This window comes from Protopterus annectens, chromosome 7.part0, assembly GCF_019279795.1.
Source record: "Protopterus annectens isolate FY-2018-M chromosome 7.part0, PAN1.0, whole genome shotgun sequence".
NCBI lineage: Eukaryota > Metazoa > Chordata > Ceratodontiformes > Protopteridae > Protopterus > Protopterus annectens.
The window spans coordinates 1,622,692,441-1,622,718,521 of record NC_056739.1 but is presented as its reverse complement, the minus strand read 5'-3'; positions in this window follow the sequence as shown (position 1 = coordinate 1,622,718,521).

The window sequence follows — 26,081 nt, the reverse complement described above, 5'->3', positions numbered from 1 at the left end:
GAAGTAATCAATCCTGAGTTAGTGAACAGATAAGTAAGCCACATAAACTTGAAAGGTACTGTGGGAAGATGATACAACATAACCAGGATTGTAGGGAAATATAGTGTCCTCATTGCTTTCTTCACTTGTTTTAAGTAAAAAGATGGCTTCTTATATAGAGAAAATAAAGATTATGCATCAATTACTTGTACCAAAACTTTATAGATGCTACTAATGAAGATATCCGGTAATCACATGCTAGGAGGCCACATGTGATTGGACAAATTTAAGAGAAGGGTATTAGCCAGATTTTACTGTACAGGCGTAATAAAAAAGTAGGGGGCTTATGTTGTTTTAGTCTAGAATACAAAAAAAACTATACTCCACCCTGGATATAAATGTTTCTTGATGCCACTGCATATCACATAAGTACCATTTGAATGCACTTCCATGGACATTGTAAAGATATTGGTAAAATCTGGCAAGGGGTATCAGTACAAAGTACACATAATGGACCATGTTACCAAATTTCAAGGAGCAGCATTACTAGGCAAAACTAATGACAAGGCTATTGCCAGAGAACCGGTATTGTTATTCTCCAGAGTAGACATCTTTTAAGAGATACTTACTGAATGGGGCACTCCCTTATGTCAAGGGTACTGCATTGGCTATGTCAGTGTGTTAAAGTCAAACAGATGTAAAAACATCCATCTACCATATGTAGACTAATGGGCTAGTAGAAAGGTTTAATAAAATACTAAAATTCATACTAAGGAAAGTCACTAATGCAGATGGAAGAAACTAGAACCAGTCGTTACCCTACCTATTATTTGCAATCAGAAGTGCCACAAGCTTCATCTGGGTGTACCCAATATAAAACGTCTGTATGACAGTCATCCATCTAAAAGTGTGATAGAACACTCTTTTAATTTACAAGACTGATTAAAGCTGGGAATGCCTCTTTAATTGCTATTGTCAGTAAACACAAAAATCAACTGAGTAAGCTTTTTAAAAACATTTACCCTCCAACTGTAGTTCCTGGATCCAGAATACTGAGTGCTAACCCACTGGTGCTGTTGTGTTGACTGCCCTTACTATAAATTGTCTTTGGAAACTCCTCCCAGTCTCATCTAATCTGCTTATACCAGTGAACAAGCACTAAAAGGTCAAACTTTGAAGCTCCTCCCCTTAAACTGCTAAAGCTCAAGTTATAGTTGATGTCCTTCTACACATATGCTGCAGTATTCATTACATGAATGATTTCACCTCCGGCTGACTCATATGTCCGGCCAGTATACCAAAGTCTTAATGCTACTGTAAGGTACATATGATGCCAACATCATCTAGCATACATCGGTCATAAAGCGATGTTGGGTATAAAGCAGATATCAGCACACACCAACCTCAGAAATTTTCTGCTGCCTGTCCAATCACTTGCTTAGGACATTTGCTTGCCAGATTTCTTGTGAACCATGGTTCAAATACGTACCCCATTGGGGTTTTTCTTTCATTAAATTTTGGTTACTGTTTGTATTTTTTGGTGATTTCATGTCAGCTAGTAAAGGCAAGTGTCATTGTGAAAGGCAGATTCCACATAATGATTCCCATGACTTGTGTTTGTTCTGCCTAGGCCCACACCATGATCATACCTCCTGCTCCATCTGTAAGTCCTTTGTCCCCAAAACCCTTAGGAGCCAACTAGCTTCCTTTAAGCTTTGTCTAGAACATCAGCATCTTAAGCAGTCAGCACGTGAAATGGAGGTTATGTCGGGCCCTTCAGATGAGCCACTATCAAAAAAGGCTAAGAGACCCTGGCCTGATATTCCAGCTGCTCCCTCTCTTCCTGGCATCCCTCCCAAGGCTGATATAGGCCCAGAGGCCATCCTGGAAATGGTAGAAGTTCCTTCAGTGGGTACCACACTGGATGCCCCAAAGGATTCTAACAGCATGTCCACAAGGGAATCACCAGCATCTGATATGGGTGAAAAGGGGGAACCATGGCTCATTATTTCTGAAGGCCAGCATGGCATCACCCAAATCGCCATGCAGGAGGATGTGCATATGGACATCGTGGACTGCAGGCTAACATCGGGCCCATCTACCTTCCATCATATGGAAGCTCCTAAGAAAAAGAAAATGAAAACAAAACATTTAGCTCCAGTTTTCCAGGATCAAGCTCTGGATTGGCAGGCCTTTTCACAAGGCTTGTTCAATGCTTTCATGGCACTGCATCAGCCTTTGGCTACTTCTGTTCCTCTGACTGTCTTTTCTCCCTCTACCCCCTGTGACGACCGTGCCCTGGCCCAGCAATGAAGAAGCCTCAATCCTCACCACTAACGCCAGGGAGGTCATCTCCTAGAAGAGGAAAGGATAACTAATACACACAGTAAAGTACAATTTCCCTTAAGTGCATACAGAGATCACAGTCAGTCTGGGGCTGGTTGCTCCCTTGCTCACCAGATCCCCAATAAGACTCCCCAATGGCACAGCTATAGGGTCCAGATCTCAGCCTAGCTGACAAGCTAACCTCTGGTACCCTCTCTGTCCAACCAGTGCTTCTTGTCCCTGCCCAGGTAGCTGACACACACCCACACTTTGAGATAAGTATTTATACAACTTCACAGACTCTCCTGGGAAAGGCCGACACAGATTCTCCAGCTGCGCCCCTTTACCCAGACTATACGGTAGTAATTACTGCCACCAAAAGCTTAATAATTTAACAGCTACCCAAAGGCCCTTAAAAGGGTGTCCAATTATTACTGTGCAATATTATTATCCAATTGGTAATGTGACTATACAGTCTAAGGCTTATTTTAGAGTGGCCTATTACAATGAACTCTATAAATATGCAATGTACTCTAGACCCTACTTCTCTATACAAACGAGCCACAGGTAAAGGTTTTTAAAATATTTAATAATAAATAATTAAAACACAAGACAATACTACTACACCACAGAGATATCTAAGAGTTCAGAGATCACACAAAAACTTAAAACAATACAGTAGGAAAGGTCTGATGTCAAAGAAAAACACTTAATCTAACTTTCTAATCTTTTGCTAATCTTAAGAGAAAACACAGTGCTATAATCCTACTTACATACATAAAAAGCAAGCAGTGCTGGGTTAGATGTCCAAGATCAAAATGCTTACAGTCCCTCACTGAACAATAGTTTTTAAACACTAACTAACAGCTCTGCTGAGGCCCTCCCAAATTACATAATTTTGACACTTAGGTTTCCTCAGTATTCACATTACATCATCTTGACACTTAGTCTGGAGTTCCCAGGCCAACAAACTGCATTATTTAGCAAGCTAACACCTGCTCAGGAAACTACAACAATACAAGGCATTTCACATATACACTCTAGCAGAAACCAGAGCAATAAAGCACCTTCCACATGTAAATTCTGGCCCTTAACTTTAACCTTAAAACAATGGGCATAAAATCTTCATCCAGACTCATTGGAGCCAACTTGTAAAACATCAAAGAGATTCATAAGATCTTTCCAACTTCAAAAGACACATTTGAAATGCTTGGCTTGGTTTTCATTACAGCAGATGGCAATGTTGTAACAATCTTGAAGTTCACATTTTACAGTGTTTTCTTTCATTTAAAAACGCAAGCCTGTATTTTACATTTATTTATACAGTTGATAGAATTATGTATCAAATTCTATTTGACTAGGCTGGCAGCCTTCGTCCATCTTCCTCCAATCTTCACACCCCCTTTAAGAGGATGTCTGCAGACACTTCCTAAGATGAAGAGGACTCATCAAGCAAAGAGTTCTTAGCTTATTCCACCCAAATTGCTTCCCCTCTGGGTTATGATTCACTAGAGAAGGACTCTAATGGCACAGATTCCCCTGGGGAGGACATTACTTTTGAGGAAACTATTTTGAAAATGAAAGAGTTTTTCAAACGGGACTGTTGCCAAACGTCAGACATACAAAGGAGGTATTATGAACTCTTTCAGATAGATTCCCCATCTCCTTCTTCCATTCCCCCAGTTCTTCCAGCATTTTTGGATGCCTTTACAGCGGCATCTAAATGTCCAGACTCTCAGCCACCAGCTCCAAAGCACCCAGATAGATTTTACAAGGTGCCCGAGGATTCAAAATTCCTCTTCAAATACCCTTCTGCAGATCCAGCTACCATTTCAGTCTCAGCTGACAAGGCATTTAAACTATTGCCTTCCTCCTCCTTACTGCCCCCTGATAAAGGAGTAAAGTCATGGAGAGATTGGGAAAAATATTTACACCTCTGCTACCTTGGCTTTCAGGGCCATTAATTATCAAACCCACATGGCCAAATATTCCCTGACTCTTCTGTCAGATGTAGGTGAGCTCATCTCAGAGCTCCCTGACTCTCCTTCCAAGGCTAAGTTGTCCCCTCTCCTCAGTTCTTCTGCCAAGATTACAAGGCACTCTAATAAGTGCAGTTATGATGCTGCAGATGCCTCAGCCAGGGCAGCGGTTTCTGGGTCAATTCTGAGGAGGTAGTCCTGGCTCCATTTACAACCCTTACCTGATGAATTCAAGGCCAAACTGATGGACGTCCCTCTCAACAATAAAACCTTATTTGGTAGCTTGGCTGCAGACCTTTTTTAAATCACTACAAGAGAAAGGCAAGGAGATCCAGGATCTTAAACATATACTCATTTCTCCTGTCCTCAGGTTCCAGAGGAACTATCCTGCTAAGACCACCTTTGTTAGGAAACCTGTTTTGTCCTCTTCCTCCAAAGGAAAGAGGGGTCCCAAGAAACAAATCTCTTCTAAAACCTTTCTTTCCACACCCTCTCAGAAACAGTCCTTTCATTCCTAGCCCAAGCCTAGTAAGCTGTGACTACCTGCCTCCAGGGCCATCCACTCCCCTATCTCTCTCCCTTCCTGCTTGGAAACTGATAACTCAGGACTCTTGGGTCCTCTTCATCATTCCGAAAGGATATTTCATGGTTTGGGAAACTTTCCCCTCTTTCAGAGGTATTCCACAGCCACCAAAAGAACAGCTGGATTTTTTCCTCAGGTCATATCTGCTCTTCTTTCTCAAGGGACTATTCAAAATGATCCCCCCCACTCAACTGGAAAAGGGATTCTACTCCAGGATTTTCTGGTCCCCAGGAAGGATGTCCCCTGGAGGCCCATTCTGGACCTCTCCCATTTAAATACCTTTCAGAAAGTTCCCACCATTCGAATGCTGACTTTGCCCACCCTTCTTCCACTCATTGTTCCCCAAGCCTTTGTGGTGTCATTAGACATAAAAGATGCCTACCTTCATATCCCCATTCACCCTCAATTCAGGAAACTTCTTCATTTTTCTGTTGGTTCCTCACATTTTCAGTTCTGTGCTTTGCCCTTTGGTCTGTGTATGGCACCAAGGGTGTTCACAAAATGTTTAGCTCCTGTCACAGCTTATTACAGACTTCAGGGTATACAGATTTTCCCTTACCTAGATGATCTGCTCATCCAGGTCCAGTCCTCAGACCTTAGTCTAGATAATCTAACCTTCACAACTTCTCTTCTAGAGAGTTTGGGCTTCACAATAAATTATCAGAAGTCCTCTCTGACCCCTTCTCAAGGCCACATTTTTTTCAGCTGCAGGATTCAGACAGACAGGATGCTAGCCTCCCTGCCCACAGAGAAGGTTCTGTTCCTTATTTCCTATCTCCAGGGTTTATTATCCCTGCAGTCCTTATCTGCCAGGGAATTCCCTCATCTTCTGGGATTCATGGCATCCACTATTCCCATGCTCCCCTTAGCCAAGCTACACATGAGAAAAAATCAGTGTTTTTAAGGACAGTTTGGATGCAACACACCCATCCTCAGGGCTTTGTTATTCCACTCATTCCTTGTTTAAAAAAAGGAGTTAGACTGGTGTATTCTTCAGGTTTCATGGAATCCAGACCTACATCTACAGCTCCCCTTCCCACCCAAGAGTTGTACACCGATGCTTCAGACACAGGATGGGGTGCAACTCTACAAACTTGGAAAGTCAGGGAAGTATTGTCTACAACACAGACAAAGAAGCACATCACCATAAAATAGGTGAAAGCTCTGATTTTTCCACTTCAAATATTCAAACCCATGCTTTCTCCAGGAGTACTAAGGTGATTCACAGACAACACCATGGTTCTCTGGTACATCAACAAACAAGGAGGGCCAAAGTCTTATCTCCTATGTAGACTAGCCCATCAGGCCTGGGAGTTAGCCTTACAAAGCCAAATCTCTCTTCAGCATGTTTACCTTCCTTCAGCCCAGAATGTGGTGGCAGACACTTTAAGCAGGTCCATGATGCAATCTCATGAATGGATGTTATACAGGTATGTGTTTCTGGACCTGGTCCATTGATGAGGTACACCTCAGGCAGATGTCTTTGCCTCCCCCATGAACAGACAACTTCCCACATTTGTGCCAGGGTTCCACATCCCCTGACATGGAAGGTGGATGGTCTATCTTTCTCTTTGAAGGGGATGTTTCTTTATGCATTCCCCCCTCCCCACTTCTCCAAAAGGTCCTACTGAAGATTCAGTGGAACCAACCAAAAATCTTGCTGGTGACCCCCTTTTGGCCAGCATAGCAATGGTTCCCCTTCCTCCTGCCATTTAGCCAGGGGCAATCACAAGTTACCCCACAGGATGGACCTGCTCACACAGGACAAGGGGACTCTAGTGCATCCACAGCTGTCAACTCTGAACCTGACCCTGTGGGTGATAGAGTTCTAGTTCCCTTCAGACACCTTTTCTCAGAGGAAGTGCTATAAGTTCTTCAGTAGGCCAGAAAACCAACTACTAGGAAATCCTACATTTCAAAATGGAAGAGGTTTTCCATCTGGTGTCTAAAAAGGATTTACAGCCACTGTTAGTGAATACCCTGGTGGTTTTGTCCTATCTGTGGGAATTGATGAAAAGTGGGCTGTCTTATTCTTCTGTGAAAGCCCACCTCTCAGCTATTTCAGCTTGTCTGCCTATGTCTCCTCCTTTAGCTTCTAGGCTGGAAGTCATACTGTTCCTTAAAAGCATTCTTCTCATTAGACCACCAAGGAAGCCAGTTCCTCCTCCTCAGCATATTAACTTTGTTTTGGAGAAGCTTAACCTGGCCCCATTTGAGCCGGCAAATTCTTCTTCCCTACAACACTGCACTTGGAAAACTGTCTTGTTTGTGGCCATTGCTTCTGCCAGAAAGGTTTCTGAGTTGCAGCCTTTGATTTCTAATCCCCCTTTACAGTCTTCCACAGGGACAGGGTATCTCTACTAATCCCTTTTTATGCCCAAGATAGTTAATGAATTACCTTTCAATCAGTCTAGCAACCTTCTCCACCTTTTTTCTTTCTCCTCAAACCTCCAGTGAGAGGATTCTGCACACTTTGAATGCACACAGGCAACTCAGATACTACCTAGACAAAACCAAGTCTGTCTGCAAATCTGAGCACCTGTTTGTTTCTTACCACCCAATGGTCCTGGGTCAACCTGTTTCCACAAACGTTTGGATCACTAAAGCTATTTTTTTCTGTTATTCTGCCAATGGAAACAGCCTATCTTCCTCTGTGAAGGCACACTTTTCAAGGGCTGTGTCATCATCGGGAGCCTTCTTTAAAGGTTTGGATACTAGTTCCATCCTGGATGCAGCTACCTGGTTCTCAGTACATACCTTCACTAAACACTATAAATTGGATGTCATCCCCAGGCCCAGGGCTGGATTTGCCAGAGCTATTCTGCATGGCTTTGTAGAAAATTACTCTGGTCCTCCACCCAATTTTTCCTATGCATGAGCTTTGGCATTCTCCCTCATGTAATGAATACTGAAGCATATGAATACAAGGGCATAGAATAGTTGTGTAAAATCATACTATAACCATATATGTCCTTCTCTTCTATATGCTGCAGTATTACCCCCCCCCCCCCACACCTTCCCCCTGATACTTGCCTGTTTTCCTGGTGGCATGTTCTTTCACCTTAGCCAGGCTGTTGCTTGGCAGCATTCAGTTCTGAGGTTGGTGAGTGATGAAATCCGCTTTATACCCAATGTCGCTTTATGACCCGTGTACACTGTACAGTAGTTGGTATATTGGCCGGACGTACCAGTCATCCAGAGGCAAACTCCCTCATGTAATGAATACTGCAGCATATAGAAGAGAAGGACATCTATGGTTATGATAAGATTTTACACAACTATTTTTTCTTATCTTCCTGTCTACGTAGTGCATAGTACACTATCTAGCAGGTTTAACACTGTCTTCTATATTTTTTTAGATCTGCAGTCTGCAACATCTGGGACAAGACCACTATAAAGATTCACCCTGAGCAAAAACACAACCAGGAAGTACAGATTCCTGTTTTTGCACTTGAAATGGAATGTGCTAGTGTTGACTTTAAATACCCTGTTTTTGTGTTGTTGTGGATTTCTGCATTTAATGCTGGTTTAGCACATTATCTCCTGGTGATAGAAAGGGATGCTGCTATTGTATGGAGGGAAATTTTTAACTGGTTGCAAAGCAGTGTACTTATGATTGGCCTGGGCACTCTGGGTTGTTGTTCAAACACAGTGTATCTGTGGATGCTGTTGCTCTACTCTGCTGGGCTGTGACTACATGAGGATGGCTGATGTAACCTAATCGTTCATGGTCTAAGAACCAAACCCCAATAGTACTTTGAAGTGCTGCATATTGTGCAGCAAAGTTGCACACTGTTAAGAATTATTTACAATAGTTCCAAGTGTTCACCCTGTCTGGTTCTGTAACAAATAAATAAATAAAAAACTATGAAGTGGTGTCACCTCTGACACTTACATAGTATGTACTATACCACAAGGGCAAAGGTATCCAACTGGGATGCTCATACTGTTGACTCCTGTGGACTTCTAAGGGCAGTTGTGGACAGTTGTGGATGCATGAGCACAGCTTTATGCACCTATGAACACTTGCAGAGAGCCATATCACTTAGAAGATGAGTTCTCTGTCACTGTTGTTTATTGTTGCTTTGTTTTGCCAGCAGCAGGCATTCTGACCCTAAGTCTAATCCTTACTTTGATCTGAAAATTTGTACTAAAACTGAGGTTGTAATAGTTTATAGTTCTATGTCTTTAAGAAACCATTACTTATTGTAGTTGCCTTTACTGCCTTTTGCATTCATCATTTGCTGTCTGCTGCAGGCATTCTGAACCCGAGTCCAGTTGTAGCTGAAGATGACTGTCTCATCACTGTACTAAGCTGATGTGGTGGCACCCAAGCCAAACCATGTGTACTAGGCTGCTGTTATGGCACCGAGCCAAGCTGGTAGTTGTTGATTTATATGTCCATTGTTGATATTGTTCATTGTAGTATGTAGACTCTGCCTACAAATTCACTTTATTATCACTCATTAGTATTCCCTATTTCACTAGTCTCTAAATGTCATGACGTTACTGTTTACCTCACAGTCTGATGCCAGCCTGATGGCAATAAGACCATTGAGGTAATGCAAGAACTGCCTCATGATCACAGACAACTACTTGAACGTCCTATAGGCAATTCCATGTATGAGAGGTACAGGTATTCACTCAATGAGTAGACTGAAGCTCTTAAGGTCAAGACAGTGCATCTGGTAATGTCTTGGTCATAGGTGACACTAGGGACAGAGACATAGTTGCAGCACTCATCTGGCTTAGCTAAGACAGAATGATTGTTAGCTGTCTTTCAGATGCCAAGATCTGCAGTATCATTATGATCCTCAAGTCCCCCTCATGCTATGCAAGATATGACATGGACATCGTGCATGTTAGAGTGCGAAACTATTGAACAGTATTCTACCACTGCCAAGAACAATACCACAATACAAACAAAAGATAACTGACTTGAATTATGGGCTTAGCTATTGCTGTCATTCTAAGAGGATTCAATTTATATCAGTCTGGGAGGAGATTATTGATAACCCTCACTGCTTTGCTAGTGATGGCCTGCAGCTCTTTCCTTGTGGCTTCTATGTATTGGCCAGGATCTTTTCCTTTCCCATATTGCAAATTTTTGGCTAAGGTCAGTCTCCTCAAATTTGCTACATATTCAGTCAAAATCAAAAATATGTAAAGGTAGCACTGCTCAACACTAGAAGCCTAAATAAAAAGTTGCACTTCTTTCACACATTCCTAACTCTTGAAAATATACTGATAGATGGTTTCAGAACAGCAACAGAATCCCCACAGTGCAGGGTTCAATGCTTACCTCTCTTTCAGACCCAATGACAGTGTTATTGGAGGGGACATATCTGCATTTCTAAGAAATTGTCTCACCTTCAGACAATTAAGCCAGGACATTGACCTTGAATTTCTCTATATCCTTTTCATGGTCAGTAGAACTCCATACCATATCACAGTCAACTACTGTATCCCCTACATGTCATCTTCTGCCCATAAAGTGTTTCTAAACAAAGTGACATTCCTCCCTATCCTGCCTAATACAATTCTATTGGACAACTACAAATCTCCCTCTATTATTTGGGAAATCTATACCGCCTCAACCAAATGTGCAGTTTCCTGGATTCATTAATGCTAGATCCTGAGACCAACTGGTTCAGGTCCCATCTAGGGGTTCAAAAATATTGGACCTTGTTCTCCCAAATACTACCACCCTATACTCATCACCTACAGTTAGCATGTCACTGGTCAAATCTGACCACCATACCGCTCAACATCAAGTTTTGTTTTAACATACATTTTCTGAAGGAGCTGAAGTCTGAAACTCAAATGTATGCCGTTATTTAGTGACTTCAATCCACAGATCATCCCACTGATTTGCCAGAAAACTACAAATTTTATGTAGAACAGACCAAAAATATGAGCCAAAAATCTGGACATTCTGCGAAAATTTATACAGTTAAGAGGTATGCTGACCACCATTTGGTAAAACAAACTATGAGTGTAAAACCTAACTTACCACATGCCCCTTCTTTAGTGACTATTGCAAGGCAAACCTAATCCAGCTAACTGATGACCTTATGAAATTTAAGCACCCTCTTCACCTTGATGACCCCATCTTGCATACTGCCATACTGTGGCCATATTAAGCAAACTTAATACTTTATCATTTAGAGCCTAACTCAAAAGATCAATGAAGAACTCAGAAACAAAATCAAATCCTCCAAAAGTAAGTATGAATTGAGAATTGGTACCTTTGCTAAGGACAACCACAAAGCCTTCTTCAGCCACATCAGAAACCATAGAGATAATAATCCCCATCAATGCTCATCGCTAGTAAATTGCAACATATACTTGCCCCCTGACAACAAAGCCAAAATAAGAGCTAACAAATTCAGCTCTGACTTTACTCTTCTATAACTCTCTCTCTCTCTAACTTTTCTCAGTGTATAAGTACGCCCACACATTACCCTCCTCTGATCAACCCTGAAAAAATCCTGAATGCTCTCGCCAAGACCAAAAACATTTGCTACCAGGGTTCTGACAAGTTGTCTGGCTGCCTTCTTGTCAACACCAGACATTGTCTGGTAGACTCCCTGCTAAGCCTATTCATCTTTAGACTTGCCAGGGGAATGGAGAACTGCTGTAGTCATTCTGTTCCACAAAGGGGAGGTCCACTACTGATCAAGGAAACTATAGTCTTATAAGCCTCACAAGCCTTATCTGCAAACCAATGGAACACACCATTATTGAACTCATTAATAAGGATATAGGCAGTCTAAATGTCCTGGACCCAAGCCAGTTTGGGTTTGTTAAAGGCAGATACTGCATCCTGAACCTGGTGGGCTTCTTTGAGCATGTCACTAATGCATTAGAATTGGGCAAATCGATTCACATTGCTTACTAGGACCTGGCCAAGACCTTTACTACCATCACACATTCCAGTATTGCTGGTAAGTTAATCAAACTAAATGTAAACCGTATATCACCTGCTGGATATCAAACTGGCTAAATGACAGAACCCAGTCTATTAGTGTAGGAAGCGTGCTCTCTTCAAAAAGAGTAGTTACTAGCCATGTCCCCAAACAGCAGTCCTAGGACTACTTCTCTTTGGTATTTACATCTCTGATGTCAAGGCTGACATAAAGAGCTTGTGACTGACCATGTTTTTAGATGACTGCAAACTTGGAGCTGCCATTAATGAATAACCAAACACAACCCATTCAACTGAGGCACATTCAGCATTAAAAAATACCACTGATTAAAAAAAAAAAAAAAAAAAGAAAAAAACATGAAATGATGTTGTCTACTATTTTTATTTAACTCATTCCCTCTAGTACAGCTCTTTTCAGTGTGTACCTTTAACTCCCAGTGGGTGTGGCTTCAGCCTTTACAAAATGAAGTTACCACCTTACAGTTCTAGCAAATACTAATTGACAGAGGTCATATATCAATACAGTTGTGTTTGTCATCATGTATGTTTTAAGATAAAATATTCTGACACCTCGTATGTGGCATGGTTTTAGAATTATTAATATATGAACAGGCAATATTTGATGCCTAGAGGCACAGTAGGAGTTAACTGCAGAAAAGCCTGGAGAAGTCACTCGGCTGGAATGAATTAAGTTAAGGATGTTCATCTCAAAGGATTTCATCAGAACTTCTACATAAAATGCCATATCACTTTAAAAACATATATTCTCATATGACCAAACCAAATAATCACACCAAATGCAGTTTTCTTCTCCTTTTGGCTTTTCCCGGTTAGGGGTCACCACAGCAGAACAATGGTCTGCAAAACTATTGGCAGTGGAGTTTTATGGTGCTGAGTTGCCAGCCCAGAGACCAACCTTCCACAGAAGGCACTCACTCAAACCTAGGGCCAATTTAGAGTGTCCAATCCACCTAGAGCATGTCTTTAGGATATGGGAGGAAACCGGAGCACCCACAGGAAACCCATGCGACTGCAGGGAGGATATGCAGACTCTGCACAGAAGGCACCCCAGCCAAGAATCAGACCCAAGAACCTTTTGCTGTGAGGCAGCAATGCTAACTGCTGCACCACCGTGGCCTCCCAATCACACCAACTGCATAATTTAGGATGAAAGTGCTTAAATCACATAAAAATATAGTGGACAACACTGGTTTGCGTTATTTTTATTTATTTATTTTTTTGGGTGTCATGAATTCAAGAAGTGGTATCTGGACCATGCCCTAAAATAAAATGCCAAGAAATACAACATTGTATCCTTTGGCAAAACTGGGCAACTATGCACCTACCCACATTAGTGGCACGCCTTTGAAAGTTGACTCAGACATTAAAGACCTGAGCACTTTCATTGACAATGAACTATTCTTTTCTCACCATGTAAATAATCCTGTTAGGAAATCCTCTTACCTAGCCAGACTAATCACCAAGGGTATTTCTTCCAGATCTAACGACATTATCTTCTCTCTCTCTCTCTCTCTCTCTCTCTCCTCTCTCTCTCTCTCTCTCTCTCTCTCTCTCTCTCTCTCTCTCTCTCTCTCTCTCTCTCTCTCTCTCTCTCTCTCTCTCTCTCTCTCTCTCTCTCTCTCTCTCTCTCCTTCTCTCTCTCTCTCTCTCTCTGTCTCTCTCTCTGTCTCTCTCTCTCTCTCTCTCTCTCTCTCTCTCTCTCTCTCTCTCTCTCTCTCTCTCTCTCTTTCTTTCTCTCTCCTCGCTCTCTACTTCTTCTTACAGACTCCTGACAGGTGACCTCATTCTATCCTACATAGCCTTGAAGGATCCAGTCTGATGTGACCTCCTGCACACCCAAAATCTAATAGCACTTTAAGCACCCTCTCAGGATATCCTGACTTCCACCAAAATATAAACAGGACCTGCTGGCAATATAAATCCCAAGGAATCCCTCTATGGCATAGACTTCATTTCGATATAAAACGAAGTAGCTCCCTGACCCTCTTTAAGTATAACCTGAATGAATAGATGGGTTTAGCCCCTCAAGTCCTCATTGAAACAGATTGATACTAGGTTTAAATTAGTCATTCCAATGGGTAGCTACAGTTTGGGATATGGTGACTAGGCTACTAACAGTTCTCTGGATCAACAGCCTAGTATTTACCTATGAACATACAGACAGCCTAGAAAGTGAAACAACAAATTTATAACAAAGATGTCCAACTTGAGAAATGTAACCCAGAAATCAGGAACTAGTATTATGCCCTCTATTGAAAACAAATATCTGGCTAAATGGAAGGGGCCATTGGAGATGATGGAATGAATAAATGCAGTAAAGTATAAGGTTATACAACCAATAAATAGTAAGGTAGAAAAGTTTACTACATTAATGTACTGAAGCTGCTAAATATAGAGAATTCTGCAGAGAGCTAGGAAGCTGAAGTTCTTACAGGAGAGACCAGGGCTTCTCTTCTTGAAGTGCATGTAAAGGAGCCCTTTGTCTAAACAACAAAAACAGGAGGTGAGAGAATATTTATTAATAAATAAAGTGTATTCTCAAAAATTCCTAGAAAAACTAAACTAAAAGAATATAATTTTGAGATTATCCCTGAAATGAAGGCTAGTCTGTGACCTTATAAAGGGTCAAAGACACAAAAATAGTAAGACAAAAAATTCAAAAAATGTTAAAACTAGGTGTGGCAGAAGAGTCAGGAGTGAAAGGAACAGCTCACTTTTGTTAACCCCTAAACCTGATGGATGTATTAGATTCTGTAATTAATCTAGAAGACTAAATTGTATATCAAATGCTAATGACTGTTCAATACCCAGAACCGATGAGTTGACAGAGAACCTAGGGAAGATCAGATACTTGACAAAACTGCACTTTACAGAGGGATACAGGCAGATACAACTTACCCAGCTTCCAAAGAACGGTCATCTTTGCTCTGATCAGAACAAGAAAGTTTGCCCTTCAGCTCACTTAACTGGCTTGAATAAGCTTTAAAAAAATGCAAAAACTTCTGCAAGGCATCTTATTCCTCCTGCTAGGAGGGGATTAGAAGCATTTTCCTAGAGCTAAGAGCTAAGGTGATATTGTCTGGGCTTATCCTTGGTATACTTTTTTGTTTTTCTTTTAGTAAAGACCTATATATTGAAACATTAAAAATGCAACTGGACCTCTCTAAAAACTCTTCCACTTAATGATGCAGGCACATGTTTTTATTCCACTGTACTAAACATATTAGATCAACAAGTCTGTATTAGGGCTAAAACTGCAAAATCTTACTCTGCTCCATGGCTTCCAAAGAAAACAAAACAGTTTGTGCTACAGAGAGACAAGGCCTGGATGACATGGATACAAAATAAAAACCAATCAGCTCTTGAAAATTTCAGGCTGATGAGAAACCTCACTAAGGATCAAATAAAAACTAATAAGCTTACTACTTCAGCCTCCAGCAAAGACACTATAACAACCCCAAATGGTTTTAGAAATCTGTTAACAAGCTACGTAAACCATGTCAGTCTACTACACCAACTCCTAAAAATAGCAAAAGCTCAGATTCATTAACCAATTTAACTCTTGCTTTATCTAGACTGTCCTTAAACTACTTCACAACAACACTTATAGTCTTTCTCCCAAGAAGTCATGAAAATTAAAAGTCTCATTCTGCTTCCAAACCACTCTTGTATCTACTATTAAAAAGCATATTTTATGGGTTCATAGCTTCATAGGTTGGTACTAGGCTATCAGCCCTACGGCCTATACAAGCCTAGCCATAACAATTTCCTGGCTAAAATTAAAACTAAAATTTCACCAGTAGCTGTTGACAACCTACCCTCAGAATACCCTACCACTGCATCAGAAGCTGTAGCATATCCCATATCAATTCTTCTTAACCATTCCATAAATGAAAGTAATATCTCCACTCTCAGGCAAACATTGTATATAATACCCCTACATAAAGGTGGTACATCCACCAACTTTTCTAACTATAGACCCATAGCTATACTATCCCCATTGGCTAAGATCCCTGAAAAATATATTCACACCCAACTAATGGATTACCTAAATAAAAAATTCTCATTACAAAAATACAGGGTGGTTTCAGACTCAAACATAACACTACAACCATCCTTCTTAGCTTTACAAACAATATCAGCAATAAAAGGAACAAAAGCTACCTTGTCCCTTCAATAGATTTATCTAAAGCATGTGACACAGGCCTATATCAAAAATTTATGAAGGAACTTTACTCCATAAATCTCTCTCTGTCTGTAACATCTTGGTTCCACAGCTACGTCTCTGGCAGGCTTCAGGCAGACAGGTGGCAAAAATCCTATTCTTCCTTCCTGTCTCTATAGTCGTCTACATATTAATATATACACTAACTCATTCCACAAGGCTTCTAAAGATGCCTCATAATTCAATATCCAGATGACGATCTTCATTTGCTCAGCCACAACCATTACTATACGCCAAAAAATTACACAAGACTTTTCTCTTCTATTAAAACCTGGCTATTCAACTCACAGCTCCTTCTAAACACTAATAATATGAAACTCATGCTTTTCACCCCAGTTATATAATAAGGCTAGATCTTTTTCCAATACCTCTAATGATAACACACCACTACAACTAATATCTCAAACAAAACTGTTTGGAGTCATAACTGATGAAAATCTGAAATTTGACCATCATGCATCTCATGTAATAAAAAACAAAACTTGAAACCTTACATAGAGATAAATACTACCTTAACAGCTACACATAATTATTCCATCACTCCTTTACATTTATCCCATACTAACTAACCTGACACCTAACGTAAAATCTAAAATAAATTTGTATTACAATAAAATTGTAAAATTTACAACAGACCTTCCTTCCTATTTCTACCATGACTTGCCTTAAAGAAATGAAATGGCTAGAGCTAAAAAAATCATCTGATATATATACACAATTAATCACCACTCGTTCTTGATTCCCTCAACCTGAAAATTGCTCATTCCTACAAAATACTCTACAAAACTATTCCCCTACAACACACTATGATCTAGCACACAATCTTTCCTTATGACAACCAAATCAAAGAACTTAGCTGGTGAATCATTACAGTCTTACTGTGTTTCAAAGCTATGGAACTCCATCCCTGTTCACTTAAAATATATTGGTAAACTACCTAGGTTTAAGCTACTACTTAAAGAACACCTCTGCTAAACCTGGCTATGCTCATGTCACGCCCTAAGCTAACACCAACCTTTACTTAAAGCTACTGTCCTCCTGCTTCAGCCTTCTCTCCTCACTGCAAACACTGTATAAACGTGTCCTCTATTGTAATCATGATTCCCACACTGTGAAAATGCCAGGGGGGTCCAAATGGAGAGATGAAAAGCCAGCAAGCAAAAGAGAGTAGTAGTCTGAAATTGAATTCATCCTCAAGTCTTGGTGACTACCTTTACAAGGTGACCCTGTTTTTCACAAAACCTTAACAGGCGATACTGATATATAGACTATTTATATAGCATACATCATGGACAGAAGTAGGTCAAAAACTAAAAAAAGATAACTTGGTGTACAAGACCCAGGATAAAAAAGTGCCCAGTCCTGGTAGGCGCACTAGTGCCAGGACTGGAAAAGATGACAGTGTAGAATGCGCAAAATACAGAAACATTCTTGTAATGGGGCCAGGCCAGGCCCAGGGAGAGGATGCCCCCCCCTGTTGTAGAAGGAAGTAGCAGTCCACAAAAATCACAAAAACTGATAGGCCAAAGAAGAGCCATAAAGATGATAAAGTGGACTACTGAGGATAAGAAAGAAATTATGTATTGTTACTATTATGCAAAAAAAAAAAAAAAAAACAGAATTTCCAGACACAAGATATACAAAACAATTAAGAGAGAAATTAAAGGAAAGAAAAATACTTCTGCAAGAAAAACTGTCAGAAACTTCAAATGAAAATTTGTGTTCATTAATACAACAGATTTGTGAAAAACAGTAGATAGCTCAAGAAACCTTAATCTGTATGGAAAAAGAAGCATCTGAGGAAGTGCGAAAATATAAACAAAACCAAGAGATATTTGAAAAGTATAAAAAGAAATATGGACATGCGAAAGAAAGAGAGGTCTGATATGGTGCAATATTTATGCAAAGGAAAAAGCCAAATCCCAAAGATATTTGAAGAGAAATACAGGCAAAGGCATCCGTATATGGAAAATTTCACAATAAAAAAATAATATCACAAAGATGGAATGTAGAAAAGAAGATCAGTAAAGTAGAAGTTAAAAAACAGAAGTTGCAGTTATGGAGTGTCTGTGATGTGAAGGATTTCATGTAGAAGGTCTAACACAGGTTATATCACAGCAGGATGGAGTGAGTCCCCAAAGCAGGGAGAAACAGGAAGATCAAAAACATCTGAAGAATAAATATGGACATGGGAAAGAAATGAGATTTAATATGGTGTAATATTTATGCAATGGAGAAAGCAAAACTAACTAATATAAAAAGAGCAGCACCAAAGATATTTGAAGAGAAATACAGACAAAGAAATCCGGACATAGAAAACTTTACAATGCAAAAAATAAGAAGACAAAGAGGAAACGTAGAAAAGGATATTGGTAATGGAGAATTTAAAGAAATAGAAACTGAGGTTATGGAGTACCTGCAAAGTGAAGGATTTAGTGTAGAAAACTAATTCAGAAAGCACCACAACAGGATAGAGTAATGGATATCCAAATTAACCAGTGGAACAGGAAACAATTGGTCAGGTACCATATGAAGATAATTTGGAGCCTTCAACAGGAAACCAGTATAAACATTCACTTGAAGCTAGACAGCAAGGGAAGGAACAGGAAATTGTGGAAACTGATGCAGTCAATGTTGAGGAGTGATAGGCCAGTGAGTTCTCATATGATAGAGCAACGGACAGCACAGGATGAAATTGATGAGACTGTGTCACACGAAGATGCTATAGAACCTTCTATTGAATGCCTGCAGGAATTGGAAACCAAGGGATGTGTCCTCAGTTTGGAAGAAAATGAGCTAAAAGAAGAATTACTTGATTTAATAGACATGGACAGATATATAAAGATTAATGAAAGAAACAGACTGCAGAAGGTTAATAAAACCCAAAAAGTCAGAAGTCTGATCAAACAAATAAACACAGTAATTAAGACTGTTCATACAGATCTTTGTGATATAACAAAAGTAAACAGGATATATTACTGTGCAGCTAAATTAATAACTGATAAAGTTCTACCACAAGAACACATGGTAGTGAGGGAAAGGAAAGGGAGAAATCAATACCATCATGGAAATATTGAATAGAGAAAATTATAAAGCAGTTAAGACAAGAAGTGTCACTGTTAGAAGACTATAGAAGAGGGAACAGATCAACAAAAATACTAAGAAAGATAGATGTGATAAAAACAATGCGCAATATTAGAAAAGACCAGGCTCTATCATGCACTATCACAAATAACAAACTAAAAATTTCAGCACAGGCGGAAAAACTTAGAAGATACGAAGATAAATATAAAGGAAAAATGCAAAATAAGCAATTTATTGATGACCCAAACAGGTTTTATAGAGAACTAGGAAATAAGGTAAAAGGAATTGAAACACTGCCAAAAAAAGAAGAAATAGATACATTTTGGAGAAGTATATATGAGGAGCCTGTGGAACATAACAAAGATGCTAAATGGATAGAAGAAGTAAAAGAAAGAATAAGAAGTTTAATGGTACAGGATATGAAATGGATGAAGTAACAGCTAGAGAGATTGAAATAAAATTAAGAAAATCCTCTGACTGGAAAACCCCAGGCCCAGGTGCAGCACCTAACTTCTGGTTAAAAGTATTAACATCTTTGCACAAAGATTTAGCCATGAGTAAGAACTATTTATATGTGCACCCAGAACAGACATCAACCTGGCTAACAACAGGCAAAACAATGCTCTTACTTAAGAGTGAACCTGCAAGCTACCCTAAAAATTATAGACCAATAACTTGCTTTCCGACAACATATAAACTATACATGGGAATTGATGCTGACAGAGTTTATAGTCATTTAGAAGAAAACTCAGTTATGGCAGTAGAACAAAAGGGTAATAAAAAAGTCATATGGAACAAAAGAACATTTGTTGTTAAATAAAGTCGTAGTGGAGAACTGTAAAAAGGGGAAGAATCTAAGTATGGCATGGATTGACTACAAAAAAGCATTTGATAGTATCCCTCATTCATGTATAAAAGAGTGCTTAAAGATGAATAAGATACACCCCACACTGATCAACTACATTACAGTGACCATGAAACAGTGGCAGACCACTTTGCAATTAAGCCATGATAATGGACAAATTGTTATCCCAGGGATAAAATTCCAAAGGGGGATATTCCAGGGTGACTCTCTGTCACTGTTACTATTCTGCCTTGCCATCAATCCATTAAGCTGTTTACTCAACAGCTTAGACTATGGCTACAATCTGGCTCCTAGAAAACAACAAAGTGTAACTCATCTTCTCTTTGTCGATGATTTAAAACGGTATAGCTCATCAGATGAGGAACTGAAAGCAGAACTGCAAGTTGTCAAAACTTGTTCAGATGATATAAGGATGTCATTTGGTCTTGATAAATGTGCAAAAGCAACCTTTAAAGCAGGAAAACTGCAATGCCAGGAAAACATCAGTTTGGGAAAAGAATGTGATATAAAAGAACTTGAGCAAGAAGGAGTGTATAAATATTGAGGAACTGATGAAGGATCAGCAATAAAGCACGAACAAATGCGAATAAAATTTAGTAAGAAATACTTCAGAAGAATTCATCCTGAAAACAGCACTGACATCTAGGAACAAAATCCATGCTGTAAACCAATTTGCTCTTTCTGTCCTAACTTACAGTTTTGGAGTGATTGACTGGCTCCAAAACGTGCTGGATAGATTAGATAGGAAAACAAGAAGGATGCTTCATGTTCACCAAATGATTTATAGAAATCAGTGCATACCAAGATTATATATTCCCCATTCCAAAGGAGGGAGGGGTCTCCTTGAAATTGATTATATGCATAGATCTGCAATTGTGGGACTCTACACATATCTGCTGACCTCACAAGACCTAAATGTAGTGAAAGTCTTGAAATACGAGGAGAATAAATCTGACATGACTTCTCTGCTTAATCTAGCATAAGCTTAGCGGTGTCAAGCAGGAATGGAAATCAAACCAGAAGTAGATAAAAATCAGGCAGCAACTGAATGTGCCAAAAAAACAAAAAAACAAAAGAATATTAGGTGAAGGATCAGATGAGAAGGCAAGAAATATGGAAAATACATATAGTTGCAAGTATAGAAACCTTCTGGAAGAACCTCATGTTGATCAGGAATGAACACAGGAAAAAGAGTGGAGAATTCAAACCAAGAGATGAAAGGTTAATATTGGCGGCCCAAGACATTGGGCTGCATACACGTTAGTTTATTAAGTCCATTGAACATGTGGGAGAAACAAACAAATGTAGGTTTTGCAAAACCAAATTGGAAACAGTTGCACACCTCATTGCTGGATGCAACATACAAATAGCAGAAGGACTGTATATTGAAAGGCATAATAATGTGGCAAGATTGTTGCACTGGGGATTGTGCAAACATTATGGTACTGAAGTGGCTGAAAAACACTGGAAACACAAGCCAGAAAGCATCACAAAAAATGAAGAAGTCTACATCATACAGTTCAAAAGATAGATGCTATAAAACTGGATACAGTGGTCCAAGAAAAGAAGACAAGAGTAGCACTGATCATTGAAATTGCCACGTTCAGTGACTACAGTGTCTTGCATACAGAAAGACACAAAGTCATAAAATATCAGGATCTGCAGGCAGAAATGAGAGCAATGTGGAAGAAAGATACCCAGATAGTTCCAATAGTAATTGGAGCAACAGGTCTCATAAAAAGAATCTCCAATCATATTTAGATATGATTTATTTATTTATTTTACATTTGTTGACCGGGCTAGTCCAACTGGATACATGTCCTTTTTCAGTGGAGGCCCGAGGAGAAAAGCTCCAAGTACACAAAACATTTAATATCACAAGTTAGTTAGATCAACAGTACAATAATGTATCACAATACATTAGGAAAAATAAGATTGGTACATAACATAATGGGACTTAATTATATTCAAATGATAAGAAGGAAAATACTAGAGAAGAGGTAGGGAAATTAAGGATGGTAGAGACATACCAATCCGTGTAACTCCATACGAATTGCAAAAGGAGTCATTACTGGGCACATTGTGAGTGCTGTGAAGAGCACTTTTGGCTGACATCAAAGATTGAAACAATACTAATTTCATGAACTTTAATTGCACTTTGATTTAGGAATGGGGTCCATTCCCATCATGGTATTTGAAATCCAAAAGATTTGGAGAAATTAAAAAAGTGAAAATGCTGTGCTCTTTTGTAATTAAGTTTTCACATTACTTAATGTATCTCTTCTTTTTTTCCTGTATGCATAGCTGTGATTTGAAGTTTTTAATGTAAATATTTCTGATATTGTCCTTTTCATTCTTCCTCACTTACAGGTTACAGATCCAATCCTCGGATCTGACTTGGCCACATACTATAGACTTCGGATCCGACTCTTGAGCTGCTCCTTCTACCCATAATGCCCTACTCTATCCCTATCACCTCAGATCTCATTTTCTGCCATCATGGTTAGATGCAGGTTTCACTCTCGAGCGTTTGTGAGGAAGTTTTTTTCTACTATCTTATCTTACTAGACTTCAGAGAGATTTGACTAAGGAATCTCAGAGTCCATATCTGCTAGGGATTTCAAAAGAACATCTTCTCAACTGGCCACTCTTATCTATTTATTTATTATTTTATTTATTTATTTGCCATTTTTTTAACCGGGTTAGTCTAGCTGGGCAGGTGCCCTTTTTCAGCAGAGACCTGAGGAGAAAATCTCAAGAAAACAATGTCTACAGTTACTTATAAAAGTGATTAACAGGTGTATACAAGAGAGAAAATACAGATATATACATAAAAATTAACAAAAATCATGAAACAAAATCATAAAATTATAATATATAATTATTATTATTATATATAATTATGTATATAAAAATAGTATACACTGTGATAAACATTTGTAAAAGCTGCCCTTAGTAACCTTAAAACAGCACTATGTGAAATCTAGTTATATGGTAGGAGAATGAGGGAAAGGGAGGACTAAAGAATAGGCAGGTCCTACTTTTAGCACAGAGTCAAGTCCTGGAAAAATAGTGGGGAGGCAGGGAAAGAGCAGGAGAGACATAGGTGAGAGTTGTAGGATGCACTAAAAAGTCATTAATGGAGCTAGAAAAGAATTTTTTTTATTTCTGAAAGATATAGGTGAGAGTTGTAAGAAGCACTAAAAAAAGTACATTAAGAAACTTGTAGCATAGATTACTCAGAGTGGAGGTAAAAAGCTTACTAGCAAGGGAGTCTAGGACAGAGGAAAATAGAGGTAATGCTTTGATGGGAGAAGAGGGCTGGGTAGGAAAAAAGAATGTCAAGTAGGGTCTTTACAGGGGCATTTCAAATGCTTTGATGAGGTTAATCTCTCGAACAGTTGAAGGTACCTCACGAGCAGCCAGTTCAGGCATTACTCTAAGGAGACATGTCTGGATGTGACTATGCTACTTTGCAGAGCCTTTTAAGGCATCTTTTGTTAATGCCCTATTCCATGGCACTTCTTTGATTGTCTATCAGTAAAGGATACACCTATACAGAGCGAAAAAGATGGAAAAAAACTGTCTGCTGTAGGGATCAAGTTTTCTATGCCTCAGTGGACCTTCTCTAGGAACCAGAGAGGCTGTAAGAAAATGTGATTCCATAAATCTTAGGGACTCTTCCAGGATTTGCATTGGAGAAAACTTCTCCAGAGGCAGAGGGGGACATTTTAATGGTAGATGTTATCCTAGAGGCAGAGGAGGCCCATAAAACCAGGGCTTTAGAGATTCTTTTTCAGACAAGCCCTTTTAGTGCTTCTGAAGTGCTGCCTGACTGTCCTACTCTGGAGGCAGTTGGGGGTTAGTTTTCTTTGCACCTGGACACCTGGAAAACATCATAAAAGATTCATGGGTGCTAAGAATAATATCCAGAGATTATTGCATACTATTTTTCCTTCTTCCTCACTGTCAAAGAAAGAAACTTCCCGACATTCCACCCAGTCAGAGGAAGGCAGCACAAGAAATCCAAAAGCTGCTAAATAAAAAGAGTCATCCAAAATATCCCTTGAGCCCAGATAGGATTTGGAACTTATTCACACTTCTTTTATTGCCAAAGAAAACACAGGACCTCAGACCCATTTTGGACCTAACCAAATTGAAACAGTGTGTAAAGAAAGTGAAGTTCGGAATGGTCATGTTTCAATCCATTATACCCTTTCAGCACAAGGACGACTGGATGTGCTCTGTAGATCTTCAGGATGTATACTATCATATCAAAATAGACAGTTAATCTAGAAGACACCTCCACTTTTGACTGGAATCCGGTCATCCCCAATTCAGAGCTCTGCTCTTTGGACTCACCACAGTCCCAGAGTGTTTACCAAGTGTATGGCAGTAGTTGTAGCTCACTTGAGACTAAAAGGATTCCAGGTGTTTTTATATCTAGACGACTGGCCCATTACTGCCTCATCCAAGCATCAACTTCAACATTCCAGGGACTATTTGCTTGAGATTTGCGACACTTTGGGCATTACAATAAACCTTGTCAAATCAAAACTTGCACCAGTTCAGAGCCTGGCATTCACTGGGACAGTTTTAAACACAACTAGTCAGATAGCATCTTTGCCTCCCCACTGCATTACTTCTATCAAAAATCAAGTTCAGGCTATCCTTTCCCATTCATCTCCTCCAGCAAGTTAGTGCTTCAAACACCTGGGTCGATACCAGCTGCCATAATACTACTTTCTCTTGTATGCTTCTTTATGTAGGTTCTCCAATGGACTCTAGTTGTACAGTGGTCCATTCTATATCAACCCGTATATACATTCGCTGGTGAATACAATCAGATAATCTTTTTCTGGGCAAACCCTTTGTTCTACTGAACCCAGTAGCCACAGTGACCACAGATGCTTCTCAACTGGGGTGGCATTTCTTGGGAAGAACTGTCCAAGGCAGGTGGTTCCCCCCAAGAGACCAAGTTGCATATCAATGTCCTAGAAATGAGAGCAGTCCTTTTAGCATTATAGGCATTTCAAGATGCTTTTCCCTTGAGGACTATTGAAATTCGGACTGACAACATGTCTGTACTTTGGTGCATCAACAAGCAAGCAGGAACCTGATCTTACCCCCCCCCCTTCACAGAGAGACCATGAGGGTTTGGAATGGGCAATCTCTTAGACCACTTTCTAATTGCAACCCATATCCTGGGGAAAACCAACATTCTTGCAGACAAACTAAGTAGATCCATTCTGATGCCTCATGAGTGGCCTGTCAATCAGTCAGTAGCAAATACTATTTTCAGGCATTGGGGCCAACCTTGCTGTGACCTGTTTTGCCACTCCTCTCAACAACAAGTGCAGCAAGTACTTTGCTCTCGTCCCCCCTCAGGGGAGTCATTGTGAGATGCCCTTCTTAACGCTTAGCCTCGGGTCTTCTTTATGCTTAGCCTCCTCTTCCCCTGATTCCAAGGTTTTTGCAGAAAACAAGCAGGCTGAAGAGCTCAGTAATCTTCATTGCCCCCTTCTGCCCTCAGCAAGTATGGCTCCCATTTCTACGGTCTCATCTTCATTATCCCCATGGATACTTGAGCCTACTCAGGATCTCCTCTCTCACCTGTCAGGGATTCAACACCCCAACATTCAGGCCCTCAAGTTAACAGCATGGTTTCTCCACTTCCAGTAATAATTAGACAGCCCAGGCTCTCTTCCCCAGCTCATGACATTATTTTGGTTTCTCAAAAGGATTCTACCAAAAAAGTTTATAAAAGCAGGTGGAAAAGATTTTTTATTTGGGGATCGGATAAGGACATTGATCCTTTTTCTGCATCAATTTCAGCTATTCTTCATTTTTTGACAACTCTTTTCAAAGATGGAGCTAGTTCCTCTACAATTAAACTTCAGTTGGCAGCAATTTCAAATTTCCACACAGGAAATAAATCTTTTTCTTTGACTTCCTCTAGACTGTGTAACGCTTTTATGAAAGGCATTTTTCTTCTGTGACCTCCAATAAAGGATCCCTCACCACCTTCAGATCTTACTGCAGTACTTGAAGGTTTAAAACAAAAACCCTTTGAACCATCAGACACATCTAAT